Here is an 18,019-nt window from a genome sequence, read left to right as displayed (position 1 = left end):
TCGGGAGAAGTACGTTGGGCAACGGGAACCAGAGGAACAGCAGGTCTTAAAGACGTTCTTGAAGTTAAAAGCGTAGCTCCCATACACCAGGGGTTAACACAAGAGTTTGAGACGGCGAACATGAAGAGAGCAGACTGGACCTCAGCTGCTAGCTCCTGAGCGGAGTCAAGGTCTATCTGGTACCACAAGACTATAATAACATAGGGGTCCAACACCAGATAAAGGCCAAGACTATAGTAATGGTCATACGGAGGGTTCGAGCTCGTGCTCTTTCTATGTGTGTCTTGTTGGAACAGCGTAGGTGAAGCCGACCACTATACTGCTGCCCTCTAGTGAGATGATCTAGAAGAACAGTAACTAAACTAGTAAGTGAATTGTGACAACACTATGTTCCATCTACTAATAATTACTTTCTTAATTTAGAGCTTCCGTATTTGAAAAAAAAACAAAACGTTTGATTACATAAGACAAAATAAATTAATAGGTTTAGCATTACCTTCATTGTCACGTGATCTTCTGGAGATAACACACAGGATCCGAGAGTAACAAAGACGATGATGGCCAGTGGCACAAGGTACAAAGCCAGAATACAAAAGATGTTATAAGCTCTGTCTTGTCCAATCTCCGAAAAAACCAAAGCTCACACACTGCTCAAAATCCGGATACTGTGGATGCTGCTGTACTCGAAACACGACACTCTGTTAAAAGTAAACACCAGTTGTTAGAAAGTATGACCTCACTCACTACATGTCACACCAGGCCAGTGTACAGTTATACAGGGTTGTAAACTATTGATGTTAAGTAGTTACAAGATTCTGTTTAAGGAATTTTCAACCTTTCTTCATTCTTGTTGTAAATACTTCAAGAGGTTTTATTTGATTTAACTTTTCTAAGCTTCATTATACACTGTTTTAGTAGAACATGTCTCAGCATGTTACAATATGAAATATATTATTTATAAATCGATAACTTGGGAAGTTTCCGTCATGTTTTTATGGTATTATAATAATACTGAAAATCTACAGTCAAAAGCAATATACCAATTATATACAGATAAAGTTAGTGCCAGTCGCGCTATGTGTCCACATGCCTCTCCGACAGTCTTGGAAGAGAGACTCGGGGCGTCCTTACCAAGTAGCTTTTAACAATAACTGGAACCTCTGGCATTATGTTTGAAAGTGTCACATGCTCACAGATGGCATGTTTTTGAGTAATATGTATACAAATGATGAGGTTCTGAGGTCTTTCTACAAGTAAAAGGTGCGAGTGAGTTACAAAAATTAATTACGGTAAAGATAACGAAATGATGATGACTTGTATATGATCATCTTCATCTTATCTGCTACTAAATTAGTAGCACACCTTGTATATTAAATAGCAATGTATTTGATAAATTGAACTCCATACAAACATAATTATAAATGTATACAATTTGGAGACTTAATGTTATCAATGTTCATACAATTATGTTAATGATTTTGATAGCATTTGTTTCCCACACTTCTTGGTATATAGTAGAAGTGTGACATTTTTGCTTTAAATTAGAACTTTTAAGTGATTGATGAAGTCACACCTTAAAAGTTTATGTCTTAAGAAAAGCCACTTTCTACTTAGACCTAAATCTAGGGTTAACTTTCTAACACTTCAAATAATACCAAGATGTACTTTGTTACAAACCATTCCGTCAGGTTTGGTTGTCACGTAACTTGTTTTATCAATCCTGTGTATTCTAACGTAATAACGAGTTTCTACCGTCACTCATATAGCGCCCCTCAAAACGCCAGGTGGTGAAGGCACTAGACTCGTAATCCGAGGGTCGCGGGTTCGAATCCCGTCACACCAAACATGCTAGCCCTCGCAGTCAAGGTGGCGTTATAAGGTGACAGGCAACCCCACTATTCGTTTGTAAAGAGTAGCCCAAGAGTTGGCGGTGGGTGATGATGACTAGTTGCCTTCCCTCTAGTCATACACTGCTAAATTAGGGACGGCGAGCGCAGATAGCCCTTTTGTTGCTTTGCACGAAATTCAAAACAAACCAAACCCAAACTCCAATGCACATTTTGCAGCAGCGTAATGGAAACTATGAATTTTCTTGAACGTGCAGCCCGAGTACGGTAAGCCACTCTTGACTTTAAAAGTATGGAGCATTTTCAAACACAACTCGATTTTATTATTTTTAACGTAAACAATTATTTCTAGTTAAAAAATTCGTTGTTGAATTTCGCACAAAGCTACACGAGGGCTATTAACGTTAGCCGTCCTTAATTTAGCAGTGTAAGACAAGAGGGAAGGCAGTTAGCCATCACCACCCACCGCCAACTCTTGGGCTACTCTTTACCAACGAATAGTGGGATTGATCGTCACATTATAACGCTCTCACAGCTGAAAGGGGCGAACATGTTTGGCGCGAAAGGGATGCGAACCCACGACCTTCAGAATACGAGTCGAACGCCTCAACCCATCTGGCCCTGAACGGTAAGTAAAACTTATTACAGGCAATGTACAACAACATTTCTGTTGAATACCTCCAAGCGTTTGACAATAGGGAACAGTTCTGTTGAATACCTCTAAGCCTTAATATGTTTACTCATTCGGTAGCACAATCTCTCATGACGCACATACAAATGTGAACAGAAATTCTTTCACCACTGTATTTACCAAAAGGATTCTTGATGTATCTTACGTTGAAAATAGATATTTTTAACAATGCTTTGATCAGTACTTTATCTTGTTAAAAGCAAATAAACACCAACATTATACAATATGAAAAGTAACCAGTAGTTAATAATTTGAAGGTTTAAATAAGATGGTTGTTATTTACACCGTAAGTTTGATACTTGATGGATGTGACAAAGAACAGTCTAATCAGGTTGTTATAACATTATTCCACATAAGATTAGGCTTATTGATACATCTTAACAACAACATCTTATGAGTACGATCCTGCTACATTCACACCATAATAAATGACTTATGGAAATACTGTTCCAACCACTGAATCTTAGCTGGCCTGATGAGCTCTGGATTCAGAGAAACGCGTCTTCCTTAATGGGTGGGCATGACGAATGTTCTATGTTTGGTGACAAAGTTGTTATTATTATTAATAGACTCTCAATTCTTGAAAATCCCCAATGGCCTAGCTGCAGTATGCAGTTTATAAAATTTAGAACTAAATGAACTGAAAATTTAGTACAAGTTTTAGTAAACATGGAAATTAATAACTTAAAAAACTAAAGATGGAGCTGAGAGTTGTGAGAAACACAAACTTGCTGATCATTCCAACATTTTTCCATTTATTATCACAACACTTTAAAAGTTTTCTTCCTTCTCCAACTAAGAAATTATTTTGAAAACTTCGACATCTATTTCTGTCTAGAATCGAGATTCAAAATAAGATAAAAAATATGGCGTAGATTTGTTATCTTTTCCTATCAAACAAGAACATTGGTGTAATAAACTGTTTATATTAAAAATATATAATATAGTAATTGTCTATTTTTATTGTTTCTAAAATTTAAGCAAAGCTAGGTACAGAAGGGCTGTCCATGTTTTCAATAACCTACTTTTAAAATTCAGGCTCATAGACCAGAGAAAAGGCTATTAGTCATCAGCACACGTTGCCAATTCTTACTTCATGCCAGATGTCGAACAAGTATTTTGTGGAATGACTTTCGAACCTCATATTAACAGTCTACATAATAACCACTAGATTACCAAATTAGTTGTATCATTAATGAAGACAACAAACAACTTCAGACAAACGTTTTGTTGTTGTTCTCAACAGTTCCATTCATACCCTTTTCAAGGTTGTTTTAATGTGACATGTTACTCTAATTTAAAATTAGTTTTCTAATTTGTGATGTCCAGATACCCTTTAAAAGTCATAAGCCAAAATGGCCAGTAAAATAAAACAAACATTTGCCAAATTGTTTCTCATCTTCATTGAAGATGGTTTCCATCTTTCAGTCAGCAGTATAAACTTAAAAAATATTTGTTTTATAATAATTGTGCTACAAAGTAGGTAATTGTTATATTTAGTACAAAGTTACAATGAGCCACTACAGTACATTAGAAACATTGACACTGAAACATATTTAATACATTACCCATAAAATACTGTGGATAGTGTATAAACATTTTGTATTTTATAACAAAACATTAAAGTCAAAACGGGTTTACTAAAGCACTGTGTTCACAAGGGAGTGTGGAGTTTTGTTGAGAATTATGTACACTTTTATCTTAAGAATGGCTACCCAGAACAAATGGTAATATTAACTCCTTTGTTAACGAAAGATTTTGGATATATCATCTCTTAAAAAACCATGTCAAAATTTAAGTGTCTTTATACAGCTTTGTCAAAGTGTGTGACTGTCTCTCTGAGGTCATACAGTACAATATTTTTATAACTTATCCTATGTTCAATGGCTCAATCGATTATATGCCTCCATTTCGGAAAGGATGGGGTAATGACTTGAAATTAATAGGTAAGTATCCATCAACTACAAAACGATGTTTTTTTTTATAAGTGCCTCATATCATACTGCTGTCATCCAACAACTGTAATTAACAAATCTGGAAGGATAATCCTTCCCTACACAACACAGTTGCAGCCTAACATATGATGGCATCCATCCTTTAATCATTCTCAAAGGGAATATATCTGCATAACAAAACATCCAGACAACGCATGTCCTTAAAGCAACTTGATGTGGCTGAAGTCATAGCTCCAAGACAGTAATAGAGAAAAGAACTGCGTCCACCTATTTCACAAAAGGTGATTAACTTCCCACAAATCTTTATGTTGAAAGAACAAAATTAACTTCCTACATCACTGAAGAACCTCTATGTTGAGAAAACATAATAACTTCCTATATCCTAAAGATTATTACACAACATTTATATTGAGAGAACATGACTTCCTACATTTTAAGCATCATTACACAAATCTGTTTTGAAATAACAAAATTAACTTCCTCTATACTTGACAATCATTGGACAACCTCCAAATTTAAAAAATGAAAGTAAGTTGGTAAAATGTTCCACAATCTTTGTGTTGAGAGAACTTCTTACATCTTAAACAACCTCTGTGTTTATAAAGAAAATTAACTTTTGCATCATTGAAAACCTCAGTGTGGAAAACAAATGAAAATACCTACATCCTAAATATCATTAAACGATCTCTTTGAGGATTTCAACCTCCGTGTTAAGTAATCTCTATAAGTAAACCTTCAATATCATCAATCTCTATAAGTAAACCTTCAATGTCATCAATCTCTATAAGTAAACCTTCAATGTCATCAATCTCTATAAGTAAACCTTCAATGTCATCAATCTCTATAAGTAAACCTTCAATGTCATCAATCTCTATAAGTAAACCTTCAATATCATCAATCTCTATAATGAGAGAAAATATTTAATTTCTTACATTATAAACATCATTAGACGACCTGTGGTGAGGAACATATTAACTTCCTACATCCTAAAGGCAACCAGGGAACTTCTATTTTCAGGAAACATGATTAACTTCCAACATAACAAACTTCATTTGACAAACTCTGTATTGGCAGAACAGAATTAAACTTCCTACATCCTGAAAACCGTTAGGCTAACCCTGGATTGACAGAAATATAATTAAACTTCCTTCATCCTCAAAACCGTCAGACAAACCCTGGATTGACAGAACAGAATGAAACTTCCTTCATCCTAAAAACCGTCAGACAAACCCTGGATTGACAGAACAGAATGAAACTTCCTTCATCCTAAAAACCGTCAGACAAACCCTGGATTGACAGAACAGAATGAAACTTCCTTCATCCTAAAAACCGTCAGACAAATCCTGGATTGACAGAACAATGAAACTTCCTTCATCCTAAAACCGTCAGACAAACCCTGGATTGACAGAACAGAATGAAACTTCCTTCATCCTAAAACCGTCAGACAAACCCTGGATTGACAGAACAGAATGAAACTTCCTTCATCCTAAAACCGTCAGACAAATCCTGGATTGACAGAACAGAATGAAACTTCCTTCATCCTAAAACCGTCAGACAAACCCTGGATTGACAGAACAGAATGAAACTTCCTTCATCCTAAAACCGTCAGACAAACCCTGGATTGACAGAACAGAATGAAACTTCCTTCATCCTAAAACCGTCAGACAAATCCTGGATTGACAGAACAGAATGAAACTTCCTTCATCCTAAAACCGTCAGACAAACCCTGGATTGACAGAACAGAATGAAACTTCCTTCATCCTAAAACCGTTAGACAAACCCTGGATTGACAGAACAGAATGAAACTTCCTTCATCCTAAAATCGTTAGACAAACCCTGGATTGACAGAACAGAATGAAACTTCCTTCGTCCTAAAACCGTTAGACAAACCCTGGATTGACAGAACAGAATGAAACTTCCTTCATCCTAAAACCGTTAGAGATTGACAGAACAGAATGAAACTTCTTTCGTCCTAAAACCGTTAGACAAACCCTGGATTGACAGAACAGAATGAAACTTCCTTCATCCTAAAACCGTCAGACAAACCCTGGATTGACAGAACATAATTAACTTCCTACGATGCGAACGTTTGTTCACAGGTATTATGTGGAAGAAAAATATAATGGCTTTGAAACAAACATGTGCATCTGAGCTTCATTCTGCTCCGAGTCCACAGATCGGTTAGACTAGCAGGTCGATCTTTTATTAAATATAACAACCACAACTCCTTATTTAGTTTCGACACTGCAACATATATATATACATGAATTATTGAATAGAGCAACTTCATTTATTCACATATGCTTATCCCTGAAATGTAGCAAACCTTTACCTTAAAGTTATACAGGTGTGTTCTACATGTACACAACACATACACAGCGAAACGACAACTCCTGTCGTGTCATATGTCTGCAGAACTTTCCATCCACATTAAACACAGAGACCGAGGCGATATAACAAAGAAATTGAAAAATATTACTCTAGAACCGTTTTGTGTAATGCTTTCAATTGTTTCTTTACCACATACATTAACTGGAGTAATGTGGAATATTTATTATACGGTACATATAAAAAACAATATCAAATCCTACACAGTGTTTTAAACTTGTCTTAGGTTTTATATCTGTAACAAACACATGACGTTATACACAAATAATAGAGTTTTATGCATTTCAGATTTGGTTATGTGAATCACGTGCACAACATCGCACGGGTAAGGAAAACACCTGTCGAAACTTTTGATCACACGTGCAGTGTCGTTCCCATGTTGACAGGTTTTCAAACTGTGTATTACAAGTGTAAATTTAGGTCAGAAATGAAACCCGGTAATCACCTCTCTGAAACGTTCTGAACAGTGGAAATCGAGAGAACAAAAACTATTATTGTGAATAATGTAATCTTACTTTAAAAACAAAAAGTCTTTGCACCTAAACTTTTTTGTTTTGTGAGTAGCTTAAGACACACAGTTTTAGTCCTAAATCATCACGATAAGTAGTTGTGAATAAAGAGCTACAGGTGGAACTTGTCACGCAAAAACTATCACATCAATCTTATTATTGTTATATCCACGTGTATCTCTCTCGTTTGGTTTTGATAAACCTTGTGTAACATTGATCAAATCTTTCATCAGTAAAGTCAATCTGATGTTTATCTGTATTTCTTCACGAACTGAAATCAGTTTGGAAACTTCGCGAATTCTTTCTTGTCTCCACTCAGAAGAGTTGTTTGTTTTGGTTTTTTTTAATTTCGCGCAAAGCTACTCGAGGGCTATCTGCGTTAGCCGTCCATAATTTAGCAGTGTAAGACTAGAGGGAAGGCAGCTAGTCATCACCATCCACCGGACTACACTTTTACCAACGAATAGTGAGATTGACCGTAACATTATAACGCCCCGAGGCTGAAAGGACGAGCATGTTTGGTGTGAAGGGGATTCGAATCCACGATCCTCGCATTACGAGTTAACCACCTGGCCATGACGGGCCCCCACTCAGGAGAAATATATACACACCAGTTCAGGAATACTTAGTACAGATACACAACACAAAAACAAAATTGATGCTTACTGTCAAACGTCCACCTGGTATGTTTTTGTTGAATTATTTGGAAATGTAGATAATAATAAATCTCAAAACAGACGATTTACATTAACCTTATAAAGTGTTTTCTTTTTTAAATTCATTACAATTATTTCAGTCCGATAAAGGCAGACCAAAAGTTATTGGTAGGAACTGTTGACTAGCTGTCTTCCCTCTGGTTAACGGCTAGCATAGATAGCCCTTGTGAACCATTGTGTGAATGTCCGAAAAATGAATGGATATAACCTTGATTGTCAAAGTTGTTACAGAAATGTCAGGTTGGCTGGGTGGACTACCGTTTAAAGATGAGAATATGCTAAAACTCTGAAACTTCCTTTACGGTTAGAAAATATATCTAATAATTTTATTTTCTGTCCTTAAACGACACCTATCGGTGAATATAGCAGAAGCACTCCCAACTGGAATATTTCTTGCTTTAGATTCTGTCTTTGAATGTTGACACATGTAACTGACATGTTACATTTTTGTTTAACGCACTGACTGAAAATATGAAGTAGTCGATAATGTCCACTTCTTAAGACACGTATATCAGGTCATCCCTTAAGTAATGTCCGATTTTAGGTTAAGAAAAACAAAGGATTTCAAACACCTATAATGATATTTAATCAATAATGTATGTTTCATTATTATTAATTACCTCCTGCCAACGATCCACAAGCTTCTGAATGTCACTTCTATAAAATTCTTGGGGTTTGGAGGAAAAGAATGTAGAGAGGGTAGTGTTGACATCTTCATGTGTTCCAAGCTCTTTTTTATTGAGATATTTCTGCAAACTTCGGAACAGATGAAAATCAGATAGGACAAAGTCTGGAGAATGAGGAAGATGTGGAAGTTATTCCCAGACTAGTTCTTCCATCTTTGTAAATGTGATCCTTTCTCGTGGGGGCCGTGCGTTATCCTGGTGTAGCACAACATCTTTATGTAGGCCTCTTTTCTTTCAGTCCAACATTCAAGCGCTCTAACTGTTTACAATACAAGTCTGATGTAATCGTTACATTGAGTGGCAGAAACTCAAAGTGGATCACACCAACAATGTCCCACCAAACACTTAACAAGACTTTCTTAGGGTGGAGGTCTATATTGGGTTGTGTTTTAGCCAGTTCACCTGCACTGAACCAATGTCTGCAACACATAACATTTTATAAAATATCCAATTTTATCTCCAGTCACTAAGTAATCTGTCCAAAGAGGGTGAGTTACGTTCATGAGAGTGAATAGAAGTGCAAATTTCCACTCTTGCTCTAATGTTGGCTGTTGTCAAATCATGGAATTTGGTTGGTTGGTTAACCGTGCTGCCCTGACTTGATTATAGGACGCTTTAGTGGTGAAACCATGACAATAAGAAATATTTTTAAGTCTTTGTTTTCTCCAAATATTGAGGGAAATAATTACATATCACTTTGTTTTATGATATAAAAGAAATAAAACAAATCTAGCCAAAATTATTCACGATTTATAATTAGTATGAGAGTATTCAGTGTAATTGGTTTGATAATCTACAGTTCAATAAAACCATCAAACCAAGAAAGAAGATTGTGACGACAGGAATCTTGTTCTTGACAAAGACATTTAATTACAACGTTTTCAGTTTGCTCAATCCTTGGTTGACAGATGGAACCTATCATAAACCTAACTTGCGACAGACTAGCGTCCGGTCCAAAAGGAATGTGTTGCCTTTCTTACCTGCTCGTGCCAAATACGTCCGAGTTCGACACCTGATCTAATGTGCCATCTCAACATGGGAGAAATTTAACCTTTGACATCTTACACTGTCTTGAGGAGCATTGGTAACAAACGCATTTATTTTCTTCTTCAAAAGGGTTGAAGGGAAATTTCGTTAGTTTTCATGATTTACCTTATTCTTTGAGACGGATCTTTAAATTACTAAGGTATTTGGTACTCGTTGGTAGGGAGGAACAAGAAATTCATTTGGATACTTCATACTAGACATTACTTAAGTGTTTGATTGGTTTAGAGCGAAGTCACATTGAGCTATAAGCTGTGTTCACCGCGAGAACCTTATCCCAGGTGTTAGCGTTATAAGTCCGTAAACTTGGTATTTACAATTACCAAGTGGACCAAGATATTCTGCAGTTATCTACCACTAGAAGGGAATGGTTGTTTGTTTTAGAACTTTTGCACAAGCTAAAAAAAGTCATCTCTTCACACTAGTCTTTAATATAGAACTGAAAGACTAGACTCTAGTCATTAGAGGGAAGATAATTAGTCAACACCCACTGCAAACTCTTTGGCTATTCTTGTCTGTCCGAATAGTAGGAGTAACTTCACTTTTATAAAGAATTCTGTTTCAAATGTACAGCGCATTTTAAAAAAGAAAGGGCTACTAATTATAAACCTTCAGATTCACAACTAACTCAGCCAAACCAGTTCTACGGGGTGGAGGAAACTCGCTTCACCGAATTACATTGGTTTAACATGAAGATTTCTTGTAGAAGTGAGGGCCTCACTTTAATATATAAAATAAATGAACATCTAGGTAGTTTATTTAATCAAACACAAATTACTACTTTTTTTTAAATAATGTGTAAACAAATGATTTCCTTAACCTTTTAACAGACGCTTTCAGTAGGCCAATGTTTCTTTTAAAAGCCATTTTTTACAAGCAGTTAAGACAAAAATACACCTTCAGTGGAAAATTGAAGTTAGCGCGAGTCACAAACACGTGCCGTTACTTTCTCTTCGTGACAAAAGTGTTTATCACGGTTTTGTACCCTTCTGCTGATCTTGAATGGTAATTTTATGTTTGAAAATCTAACATCTGTAGTATCTGATAATAAATCAGTGCCTTTAAAACGTCATCTAGTATTTACTACAAAATTTAATAAACGTCTTATCAAATCGATCCATCAGGTGGTTATTTTATTCCCAGACTAAATGTAAACTAGCATTAATAGTACATGATGGCTGTACAGTGAGTTGAAAACTATCATGTTTGACCTTCTGCTACCTCAGAAATCACGTTAATAATACGGATGTTCCGTCTCTTATTGTTACTTTTATTGTTGTTTCGCCAAGCTACAGCAAAAAAACACGCGCAAGTATTACAATCAAACCTGGATCGTTACATAGGATACTTTTAAAGTTACTTCAACATTTTTCACAAACAATACACATAATTATAGTGTAAACAATCAGTTGGTTCATTAAGAAGCTTGAAACAGGAATTACCAGCCAGTGATGGGTGAACATTAAATGATTAAAACATACACAATGCTTTGTACACTATACAATCGGTTTGTTTGGTTTGAATTTCGCACAAAGCTACACGAGGGCTATCTGTGCTAGCTGTCCCTAATTTAGCAGTGTAAGACTAGAGGGAAGGCAGCTAGTCATCACCACCCACCGCCAACTATTGGGCTACTCTGTTTACCAACAAATTGTGGGATTGACCACCACATTATAACGCCCATACGGCTGAAAAGGGCGAGCATGTTTGGTGCGACGAGGATTCGAACCCGCGACCCTCGGATTATGAGTCGAACTCCTTAACCCACCTGTACATGCATCTGTGCGACTTGAGAAGTTCTTATTTTTAACTATATATACGTTATTACAACTTCAAACGGATTCCAAGCCTGAACGTATACACACAGATATAAATATCAGACAACATGTATTCTGTGTTCATGCGCGTATAAAACTCACATGGTTACAAATTCCAGAACGTGCAACATTCCAGTAAAGTTCTTACAAATTCAGACTTCCCATGTATATCAATATATTTTACAAACATATACATAACACGTGGTACGTTGATCATACATGTAGTACCAGTATCAATCATAATATTGTAACAGTGATATCTGGAGCAACAACCACCCAGTCCACCTGAAACCAATTCAAAGGATTCATTTGTTTTCTGAGAGAGCATCATACGCCAACTATGTATTTCATCAAAATAAAACTGAATTACGACAGTGTTGTTATTTTAAAGATTTATATTCAAAACTATTAATTTAAAATGGAAATAGGGACCGTATAAAATTAAAATATAAAAGCTGGATGGAAAATTTAGCCGGAAGAAAATGAACAAACAAGTTGATAAATGTTACAGTTTTTTTAGAGATGGAGTCAAAACAGGATTTGTCGCTTGAGGAAACAAATCGATACTGTGTGTCAAACCTTAAGTTTGTTTGTTTACTTTTTTCTTGGCAGTTGTATTTTCATTTTAAATCACATTTGTTATTTCGGGAAATTTTAGAAGATCCCTATTTTCCTTTTTGAATAATCTTTTAAAATAACCAAATTTGTAGACCGTGAATATTTGTTAAAGAATAATTTTTTGACTTAGCTATCTTTCATACTGTGAAAGCGTTAGTAAGTTTACATTATTCCTGGCTTGGAATAGGGTTACAAACCATGATGAATAGCGTTAGTAAGTTTACATTATTCCTGGCTTGGAATAGGGTTACAAACCATGATGAATAGCGTTAATAAGTTTACATTATTCTGGCTTGGAATAGGGTTACAAACCATGATGAATAGCGTTAATAAGTTTACATTATTCCTGGCTTGGAATAGGGTTACAAACCATGATGAATAGCGTTAATAAGTTTACATTATTCCTGTCTTGGAATAGGGTTACAAACCATGATGAATAGCGTTAATAAGTTTACATTATTCCTGGCTTGGAATAGGGTTACAAACCATGATGAATAGCGTTAATAAGTTTACATTATTCCTGGCTTGGAATAGGGTTACAAACCATGGTGAATGATCGTTTCTAAGTTTACATTACTCCTGGCTTGGAATAGGGTTACAAACCATGATGAATAGCGTTAGTAAGTTTACATAATTCCTGGCTTGGAATAGGGTTACGAACCATGATGAATGATCGTTACTAAGTTTACATTATTCCTGGCTTGGAATAGGGTTACAAACCATGGTGAATGATCGTTACTAAGTTTACATTATTCCTGACTTGGAATAGGGTTACAAACCATGGTGAATGAGCGTTACTAAGTTTACATTATTCCTGGCTTGGAATAGGGTTACAAACCATGGTGAATGAGCGTTACTAAGTTTACATTATTCCTGGCTTGGAATAGGCTTGCAAACCATGATGAATGAGCGTTACTCAGTTTACATTATTCCTGGCTTGGAATAGGGTTACAAACCATGGTGAATGATCGTTACTAAGTTTACATTATTCCTGGCTTGGAATAGGGTTACAAACCATGATGAATGAGCGTTACTAAATTTACATTATTCCTGGCTTGGAATAGGGTTACAAACCATGATGAATGAGCGTTAGTAAGTTTACATTATTCCTGGCTTGGGATAGGGTTACAAACCATGATGAATAGCGTTAATAAGTTTACATAATTCCTGGCTTGGAATAGGGTTACAAACCATGGTGAATGATCGTTTCTAAGTTCACATAATTCCTGGCTTGGAATAGGGTTACAAACGATGATGAATGATCGTTACTAAGTTTACATTATTCCTGGCTTGGAATAGGATTACAAACGATGATGAATGATCGTTACTAAGTTTACATTATTCCTGGCTTGGAATAGGGTTACAAACCATGATGAATAGCGTTAGTAAGTTTACATTATTCCTGGCTTGGGATAGGGTTACGAACCATGATGAATGAGTGTTAGTAAGTTTACATTATTTCTGGCTTGGAATAGGGTTACAAACCATGATGAATAGCGTTAGTAAGTTTACATTATTCCTGGCTTGGAATAGGGTTACAAACCATGATGAATAGCGTTAGTAAGTTTACATTATTCCTGGCTTGGAATAGGGTTACAAACCATGATGAATAGCGTTAGTAAGTTTACATTATTCCTGGCTTGGAATAGGGTTACAAACCATGATGATATAGTTGTTGAATAGTTAATAAGTTTACATTATTCCTGGCTTGGAATAGGGTTACAAACCATGATGAATGAGCGTTAGTAAGTTTACATTATTCCTGGTTTGGAATAGGGTTACAAACCATGATGAATGATCGTTACTAAGTTTACATTATTCCTGGCTTGGAATAGGGTTACAAACCATGATGAATGAGCGTTACTAAGTTTACATTATTCCTGGCTTGGATTTGGAATAGGGTTACAAACCATGATGAATAGCGTTACTAAGTTTACATTATTCCTGGCTTGGGATAGGGTTACAAACCATGATGAATGAGCGTTAGTAAGTTTACATTATTCCTGGCTTGGAATAGGGTTACAAACCATGATGAATAGCGTTAGTAAGTTTACATTATTCCTGGCTTGGAATAGGGTTACAAACCATGATGAATAGCGTTAGTAAGTTTACATTATTCCTGGCTTGGAATAGGGTTACAAACCATGATGAATGAGCGTTAGTAAGTTTACATTATTCCTGGTTTGGAATAGGGTTACAAACCATGATGAATAGCGTTAGTAAGTTTACATTATTCCTGGCTTGGAATAGGGTTACAAACCATGATGAATGAGCGTTAGTAAGTTTACATTATTCCTGGCTTGGAATAGGGTTACAAACCATGATGAATGAGCGTTAGTAAGTTTACATTATTCCTGGCTTGGAATAGGGTTACAAACCCATGATGAATAGCGTTAGTAAGTTTACATTATTCCTGGCTTGGAATAGGGTTACAAACCATGATGAATGAGCGTTAGTAAGTTTACATTATTCCTGGCTTGGAATAGGGTTACAAACCATGATGAATAGCGTTAATAAGTTTACATTATTCCTGGCTTGGAATAGGGTTACAAACCATGATGAATAGCGTTAGTAAGTTTACATTATTCCTGGCTTGGAATAGGGTTACAAACCATGATGAATAGCGTTAATAAGTTTACATTATTCCTGGCTTGGAATAGGGTTACAAACCATGATGAATAGCGTTAATAAGTTTACATTATTCCTGGCTTGGAATAGGGTTACAAACCATGGTGAATATCGTTAATAAGTTTACATTATTCCTGGCTTGGAATAGGGTTACAAACCATGATGAATAGCGTTAATAAGTTTACATTATTCCTGGCTTGGAATAGGGTTACGAACCATGATGAATGATCGTTACTAAGTTTACATTATTCCTGGCTTGGAATAGGGTTACAAACCATGGTGAATGATCGTTACTAAGTTTACATTATTCCTGACTTGGAATAGGGTTACAAACCATGGTGAATGAGCGTTACTAAGTTTACATTATTCCTGGCTTGGAATAGGGTTACAAACCATGGTGAATGAGCGTTACTAAGTTTACATTATTCCTGGCTTGGAATAGGCTTGCAAACCATGATGAATGAGCGTTACTAAGTTTACATTATTCCTGGCTTGGAATAGGGTTACAAACCATGGTGAATGAGCGTTACTAAGTTTACATTATTCCTGGCTTGGAATAGGGTTACAAACCATGATGAATGAGCGTTACTAAGTTTACATTATTCCTGGCTTGGAATAGGGTTACAAACCATGGTGAATGAGCGTTACTAAGTTTACATTATTCCTGGCTTGGAATAGGGTTACAAACCATGATGAATGATCGTTACTAAGTTTACATTATTCCTGGCTTGGAATAGGGTTACAAACCATGGTGAATGAGCGTTACTAAGTTTACATTATTCCTGGCTTGGAATAGGGTTACAAACCATGGTGAATGATCGTTTCTAAGTTTACATTATTCCTGGCTTGAAATAGGGTTACAAACCATGATGAATAGCGTTACTAAGTTTACATTATTCCTGGCTTGGAATAGGGTTACAAACCATGATGAATGAGCGTTAGTAAGTTTACATTATTCCTGGCTTGGGATAGGGTGACAAACCATGATGAATGAGCGTTAGTAAGTTTACATTATTCCTGTGTTGGAATAGGGTTACAAGCCATGATGAATAGCGTTAGTAAGTTTACATTATTCCTGGCTTGGAATAGGGTTACAAACCATGATGAATGAGCGTTAGTAAGTTTACATTATTCCTGGCTTGGAATAGGGTTACAAACCATGATGAATGAAGCGTTAGTAAGTTTACATTATTCCTGGCTTGGAATAGGGTTACAAACCATGAATGAATAGCGTTAGTAAGTTTACATTATTCCTGGCTTGGGATAGGGTTACGAACCATGATGAATGAGCGTTAGTAAGTTTACATTATTCCTGGCTTGGAATAGGGTTACAAACCATGATGAATAGCGTTAGTAAGTTTACATTATTCCTGGCTTGGAATAGGGTTACAAACCATGATGAATAGCGTTAGTAAGTTTACATTATTCCTGGCTTGGAATAGGGTTACAAACCATGATGAATAGCGTTAGTAAGTTTACATTATTCTCTGGCTTGGAATAGGGTTACAAACCATGATGAATAGCGTTAATAAGTTTACATTATTTCTGGCTTGGAATAGGGTTACAAACCATGATGAATGAGCGTTAGTAAGTTTACATTATTCCTGGCTTGGAATAGGGTTACAAACCATGGTGAATAGCGTTACTAAGTTTACATTATTCCTGGCCTGGATTTGGAATAGGGTTACAAACCATGGTGAATGATCGTTTCTAAGTTTACATTATTCCTGGCTTGGAATAGGGTTACAAACCATGATGAATGAGCGTTAATAAGTTTACATTATTCCTGGTTTGGAATAGGGTTACAAACCATGATGAATAGCGTTACTAAGTTTACATTATTCCTGGTTTGGAATAGGGTTACAAACCATGGTGAATGATCGTTTCTAAGTTTACATTATTCCTGGCTTGAATAGGGTTACAAACCATGATGAATAGCGTTTAAAGTTTACATTATTCCTGGCTTGGAATAGGGTTACAAACCATGATGAATGATCGTTACTAAGTTTACATTATTCCTGGCTTGGAATAGGGTTACAAACCATGATGAATAGCGTTAGTAAGTTTACATTATTCCTGGCTTGGAATAGGGTTACAAACCATGATGAATGAGCGTTACTAAGTTTACATTATTCCTGGCTTGGAATAGGGAAAAACCATGATGAATAGCGTTAGTAAGTTTACATTATTCCTGGCTTGGAATAGGGTTACAAACCATGATGAATGAGCGTTAGTAAGTTTACATTATTCCTGGCTTGGAATAGGGTTACAAACCATGATGAATGAGCGTTAGTAAGTTTACATTATTCCTGGCTTGGAATAGGGTTACAAACCATGATGAATGAGCGTTAGTAAGTTTACATTATTCCTGGCTTGGAATAGGGTTACAAACCATGATGAATGAGCGTTAGTAAGTTTACATTATTCCTGGCTTGGAATAGGGTTACAAACCATGATGAATGAGCGTTAGTAAGTTTACATTATTCCTGGCTTGGAATAGGGTTACAAACCATGATGAATGAGCGTTAGTAAGTTTACATTATTCCTGGCTTGGAATAGGGTTACAAACCATGATGAATGAGCGTTAGTAAGTTTACATTATTCCTGGCTTGGAATAGGGTTACAAACCATGATGAATGAGCGTTAATAAGTTTACATTATTCCTGGCTTGGAATAGGGTTACAAACCATGATGAATAGCGTTAGTAAGTTTACATTATTCCTGGCTTGGAATAGGGTTACAAACCATGATGAATAAGTAGATTAGTAAGTTTACATTATTCCTGGCTTGGAATAGGGTTACAAACCATGGTGAATATCGTTATATAAGTTTACATTATTCCGTAGCTTGGAATAGGGTTACAAACCATGGTGAATAGCGTTAATAAGTTTACATTATTCTGGCTTGGATTTTGACAGGTTACAAACCATGATGAATAGCGTTAGTAAGTTTACATTATTCATGGCTTGGAATGAGTTGAAACCATGATGAATGGCAGTAAGTTTACATGATACCTGGCTTTGGAATAGGGTACAAACCATAGATGAATGAACGTTAGTAAGTTTACATTATTCCTGGTGGTTTGGAATAGGGTTACAAACCATGATGAATGATCGTTAC

General features: G+C 36.0%; 1 long non-coding RNA gene across 1 annotated transcript in view; it reads right to left on the bottom strand.

Annotated features, from left to right (window-relative positions):
- Positions 1-208: 208 nt before the first annotated feature.
- LOC143246069 (uncharacterized) overlaps positions 209-18,019 on the bottom strand; it is a 75,557-nt gene continuing 57,746 nt past the window's right edge. The window contains exons 2-3 of the long non-coding RNA XR_013025769.1: positions 497-698; positions 209-342 (exon numbers count right to left, since the gene is read on the bottom strand). This is a non-coding gene — a long non-coding RNA (uncharacterized LOC143246069). The remainder of the gene's footprint in view (positions 343-496; positions 699-18,019) is intronic.

Source organism: Tachypleus tridentatus, chromosome 3, assembly GCF_004210375.1.
Source record: "Tachypleus tridentatus isolate NWPU-2018 chromosome 3, ASM421037v1, whole genome shotgun sequence".
Taxonomy (NCBI): Eukaryota; Metazoa; Arthropoda; class Merostomata; order Xiphosura; family Limulidae; genus Tachypleus; species Tachypleus tridentatus.
The sequence above is the reverse complement of the archived record's forward strand: the minus strand, read 5'-3'. Positions and strand labels throughout refer to the sequence as shown.